Source organism: Zootoca vivipara, chromosome 7, assembly GCF_965207765.1.
Source record: "Zootoca vivipara chromosome 7, rZooViv2.hap1.1, whole genome shotgun sequence".
Lineage (NCBI taxonomy): Eukaryota > Metazoa > Chordata > Lepidosauria > Squamata > Lacertidae > Zootoca > Zootoca vivipara.
The window spans coordinates 95152497-95158188 of record NC_142590.1 but is presented as its reverse complement, the minus strand read 5'-3'; positions in this window follow the sequence as shown (position 1 = coordinate 95158188).

Sequence of the window (5692 nt, the reverse complement as noted above, 5' to 3'; positions counted from 1 at the left end):
GCCCTTGTGGTCTCTTCCAACTCTATAATTCTATGATTCTTCGTGACCCCATGGACCAGAGCACGCCAAGCACTCCTGTCTTCCACTGCCTCCCACAGTTTGGTCAAACTCAGGTTGGTAGCTTTGAGAACACTGTCCAACCATCTCATCCTCTGTCGTTCCCTTCTCCTTGTGCCCTCAATCTTCCCCAGCATCAGAGTCTTTCCTTAAGAATGGATAGGTTTGATCTTCTTGCAGTCCATGGGACTCTCAAGAGTCTCCTCCAGCACCATAATTCAAAAGCATCAATTCTTCGGCGATCAGCCTTCTTTATGGTCCAGCTCTCACTTCCATACATCACTGCTGGGAAAACCATAGCTTTAACTATACGGACCATTGTAGGCAAGGTGATGTCTCTGCTTTTTAAGATGCTGTCTTGGTTTGTCATTGCTTTTCTCCCAAGAAGCAGGCGTCTTTTAATTTCGTGACTGCTGTCACCATCTGCAGTGATCAAGGAGCCCAAGAAAGTAAAATCTCTCACTGCCTCCATTTCTTCCCCTTCTATTTGCCAGGAGGTGATGGGACCAGTGGCCATGATCTTGGTTTTTTTGATGTTGAGCTTCAGACCATATTTTGCGCTCTCCTCTTTCACCCTCATTAAAAAGTTCTTTAATTCCTCCTCACTTTCTGCCATCAAGGTTGTGTCATCAGCATATCTGAGGTTGTTGATATTTCTTCCGGCAACCTTAATTCCGGCTTGGGATTCATCTAGTCCAGCCTTTCACATGATGAATTCTGCATATAAGTTAAATAAGCACAGAGACAATATACAGCCTTGTCGTACTCCTTTCCCAATTTTGAACTGTAGGTTCTTGTCCCACATAGAGATTTCTCAGGAGACAGATGAGGTGATCAGGCACTCCCATTTCTTTAAGTACTTGCCATATTTTGCTGTGGTCTACACAGTCAAATGCTTTTGCGTAGTCAATGAAGCAGAAGTAGATGTTTTTCTGGAACTCTGGTATCTGAAGAGGTGTGCATGCACACAAAAGCTCATACCAATGACAAACTTAGTTGGTCTCTAAGGTGCTACTGGAAGGATCCCCCCCCTTTTGTTTTGACCACGGCAGACCAACATGGCTACCTACCTGTAACTAGAGATTTCTTAGTTTCCCCAGTGGGAAATGAGAACCAGTGTGGTATATTAGTTAGAGTGTCAGACTAGGAGTGTCAGACTGGGAGACCGGGGTTTGAATCCCCAGTTGGCCATTAAGCTTTCTGTGACCTTGGGGGCTTCTCAGCCTAAATGACCTCATGGGGTTGTGGGGATTAAATGAGGAAGCGGAGAACCAGGCACATATATCACCTTGAGCTTCTTGGAGAAACGAGGTGGGAGAGCAACATGATGATTGAATGGATGCTGGACTAGATGGGCCATTGGCCTGATCCAGCAGGCTTGTCTTATGTACTTATCCAAGCTTCCATCTGCTGTGATGTCAAGGCAGGAGGCTTTGGTGTGAGATGTTGTCTTCAAAATGGGAGCTTGAAAGAGGATGAAATGACCTAGAGTGGAGCAAGACCAGCAGAGTCTCTCAGGTGCCCCGCATGTGGCCAGCAGCTGGGCTGAAAAAGAGGAAGGGTCAGCCAGAGGCCTGACTGTGGCTCAGCCGAGAGAAAGAGATCTGTCCCTCACAAACAGTCACCTCCCATAAGCAAGCAGAGCTGAAGTTTCACCATCATCAGAAATGCTGTTTGTGTGCCCTGCAGCTGCCACTGAGAAAACCTTCCTTCTTCCCCAGCAGCCCGGGCAGCACCCAGGAAAGTCCAGTGGCATATCAGGGTGCCATGGGAGTCACCTCTCCCACCTACAGGAGCACCCTAGCTCTGTAGATGGAGAAACTCGATTCAATTTCTACTGAAAGGGGAAGCAAACCTTGCAAGAATTCAAACACAGCTATCCTTTAAAATTTCCCCCAAAATTTTGGAATGGAGTTCTCCAGCCCAGTAATGTATACTAAAATGCACATACTGTAATCAAGTGTACATAAAAGTGCATGCATTGGTGAAAACAATATACAAAAATCAATTATTTGGGGAGTTGGGGGGGAGCACTTTGCAAAGAAGTGTCTATCAGGCAAAATCGCCTACAAACATGGAAATATTAGGGGGGGGGGACACTCTGAGGGTAAGAACTGTTGGGCAGTGGGGCAGACGCTCCTCCACATGCAGCTGCTGGGTGACCTTGGGCTAGTCATCACACACTCTCAGCCCCACTCACCTCACAGGGTGTCTGTTGTGGGGGAGGAGGGGAAAGGAGATTGTTAGCCGCTTTGAGACTCCTTTGGGTAGTGATAAAGCGGGATATCAAATCCAAACTCTCTTCTTCTTCTTCTTCTTCTTCTTCTTCTTCTTCTTCTTCTTCTTCTTCTTCTTCTTCTTCTTCTTCTTCTTCTTCTTCTTCTTCTTCTTCTCGGAAGGTGCTGGGCTCTCCATCATTGGGGAGTTTTAAGCAGAGACTCGATCACCAACTATTAGGGAGACTTTAGTTGTGATTCCTGCATTGCAGGGATTTTGTCATGGGCCAGGAATCAGCTTCACCTGTTGAGCAGCAGCCTGAAGGAGCAGAAGTCAGAGTGACTCCACCTGCCACTGATCAGCCTTCTTGCTCCTGATGAGAACCAGCTGGCTCCAGCTTTCTTCAACAGGGTTTCCAGCCTCAGTCAGTTGCTGGAAACAATATTCGCCGTTCCTGACCAGACTTTGCTGCTTCTTGCCTCTTGTGACCTTGGACTTTCTGCTTTCTTGACCCCGGACTGCTGACTACATGAACTGAAATACTTCTGGCCTTAGGACTGGACTGAACCTTGCATCAGTGGCGGAGCTTCATGCTCCGGCACTGGGGGGAGCCTCCCAGAGGGGTGGGGTGCGTGTTCCAGGGCCGTGGTGCACCTCCCAGGGGCACAGCGTGCCTCCCGGAGTGGCGTGACGCACGTTCCGGGGTTGTGGCGGGTGCCTGCGATGGCGCCCCCTGGAGCCCGCCGCTCGGGGCGGCCCACCCCCACCGCCCCTATCTCCCTACGCCCCTGCCTTGCATATACACTCTGCCTCAAGGCAAGTACCCCCTGAGACTCGGCTGGTTAGCGCTGGCTTCTCCTACCACTGAGCTCTGCCTGGTTGAGCAGCACGGGACTATGACAGTGTTGGACTAGATGACCCTTGGGACCCCATCCAACTCTATAATTCTGAGAGTCCCTGCTGTTGGTATGACTACTATTAGAAACATCCCAGCTCTATGAATATTAGTCTGCTCTCCCTTGAGAGCCAGTGAAGCCCGTGCGCCATCAGAGCTGGTGGCAGCAAGGTTGTGGCTAAGGTGAGTTTTGAACAGGGGGCGGCCAGTCCTGGCCCACATCTTGAACCAATGGCCAGTTCCTTGCAAGGAACAGGATTTCTTTCGGTCAGCTGTTTCGCAATTCAAACGGCAACCATTTGATGGTTAAAGATTTCCTCACATTGGTTAATGCACACACAGCCAACCCAATCTGCTCCTGGCCTTGTGAGCATCATCCTTGGGGTGCGTGGGCCAGTCAGCCTGTCCACCCCAGGAGGGGCTGAGCAGGAGCCAAGAACTGTGGGGTTGGCACATCCCTTCCCCAGAAGGATTGCCCCAGCAGCTCTTCCTCCCTCGCTCTTGCTCACTTGGGGCCAGATTGCTCCAGCATTTCCTCCCCATCTGACTTTCATAACTGTGTCACGCGAGTCACCCTGAAGTGGGGCAATATCTCTGGCCAAAGAGGCAGGAAGGCTCCCAAACTCCCGGGCCCCTTCATTTGGGAGGGAGGTGCCAGGAGGGGATTTCTGCTGCCCCTCTACAAGGTACAAGACCAAGAGTAGCTTGGAAACAACAAGGAGTTGGGCCCAGGTGAAGGTGGAGGGACAGAGCAAGCCCAGCCCAGCCCCAAGGCCAGTGTCAGGGCAACCAAGAGCATGGGGGGGCACCATCAACAGGTGGGGACAACTATACCTTCTCCTGGAGCACTGCCAGGGGAGGAGGGTGGCCAGGATCTGAGCAAACTCACCACCTGCAATAAGGTCTAGGAGAATCTATGTTTGGGGACAAAGCACTGAGAGGGGGGGGGGGAAGCAATCTTTCCCCTCCCCCCCAAGCTTGCCAACCTCACTGCCAGTAGCCAGAGGCCAGCACATGGCCCCATCCCACCCCAGGTGCTCCTCATCCAAGGGCAGTAGAAGGTCTGAAGATGTAGGGATTCTGTGGCAGGAATGAGCCTGTCCAGTCAACCTGATGGCAGCTGGAGGGTGTGTGTGTGTGTGTCTGTCTGTCTCGCCGTCCCTTGATTGAGCTCCACCTTGCCCCTCCCTCCAGGTAAGCAGGTGAGCCACAGACCTGGGGAGGAGTGATCATTTCCACACTTTTATCCCTGGCAGTCACTGGTGAATATGCAGAACTAGATGTAACAAGATTCCCTGGATAGGAAAACCATCAGCTCAGGGTGTGGCCCTTCATAATAATCTGCTTGCCGTTGGCCTATGTTGCCACTCAGTGCTGAGGCAGCCTGAATGGAGCAACATAAAGGAGATTCTGGCTGCATCAGTCACTGTGCGGTGAGCCGGGAAATGCCAGCATTGCTTCCTCTGTCATGGCCTGGAGGACGGTGGAGCCAACAGCAGAGCCCACCTAAGAGAAGGCAGCTCCTGGGCCACTGGCTCCAGACCCTGCGATATGCATCTGCAAGTGAGGCTTTCTCCATGGGCTGCAGTTCCTTGCACAGATGCCCAGCCTGCAAACTGGTCGGAGGACTTGCTGTCTTGAGATGTTTGTTGGGCAAAGGGATGGCACCGCTGCATCAGAAGGAGAGGAAGAGCAGGCAAGGCTGGCATGCCATGTGCTCCCGACTGGCACCAAGGCTCTGCCTTGACTTCCTGTAGAAAGAGGGCTGCTTTCCAGTTTCAATGGGAAAGCCCATTAGCAGGAAGAGGGTTCCCTCTGCTTTTCCTGTGAGCAAAACTGCAACACTGGAAGAATTGGTAGACGTATCAGCTCGTGACTCAGTGGAGTCACATCCGTCTCATGTGTAGAAACACATATGGATAGTGGTTCCTTGCCACACACTCTTTCATGGAGGGTTTTGACATAAGGAAGCACTTCTTAGTCACTGCCATGACAGTCACTGGTGCAAATGGCCAGATCCTGGAAGCCAGCAGGCCCCATCACAGCTCCCCTGCCTGCTTGGTCCCAGCACTGGCCGAGAGAGCACTGCTCTGGAAGAGGCCAGGCCTGTTTCATGTGTGGCAGCAAAAATAAGTTGGTGCATGAATATGCATCAGTTGTTTAAGAAGCCTATTAACATAAGAAGCTTTGAGCCTCCCCTGCAAGTGGTTGCCCAGGAATACTGGAGAGAGGGAGGGAGGGAGGGAAAGGGACGCTTTTTCTGAGGTGCCTTTGGAGGGTCTCCTTCCTTGATTGCTTTGTCGCCACACACAGGCCACACATCCGTCCTGTGCTGGGATGGGCATATTGGAGGGAGGAGGCAGTGCGTTCCTGCTTTTGTCAGAAATGGCCTTGACTTCTCTGGTAACAAGTTCAGGGAAGAGTTGACCTGCGCACAGGCAGCTGCAGCCATCCACCACCTCCCACCCAGCAGAACTGCAGCAGGCAGAGTGTCTGACATGCAGGGAGTGCGGGATGCAGCAA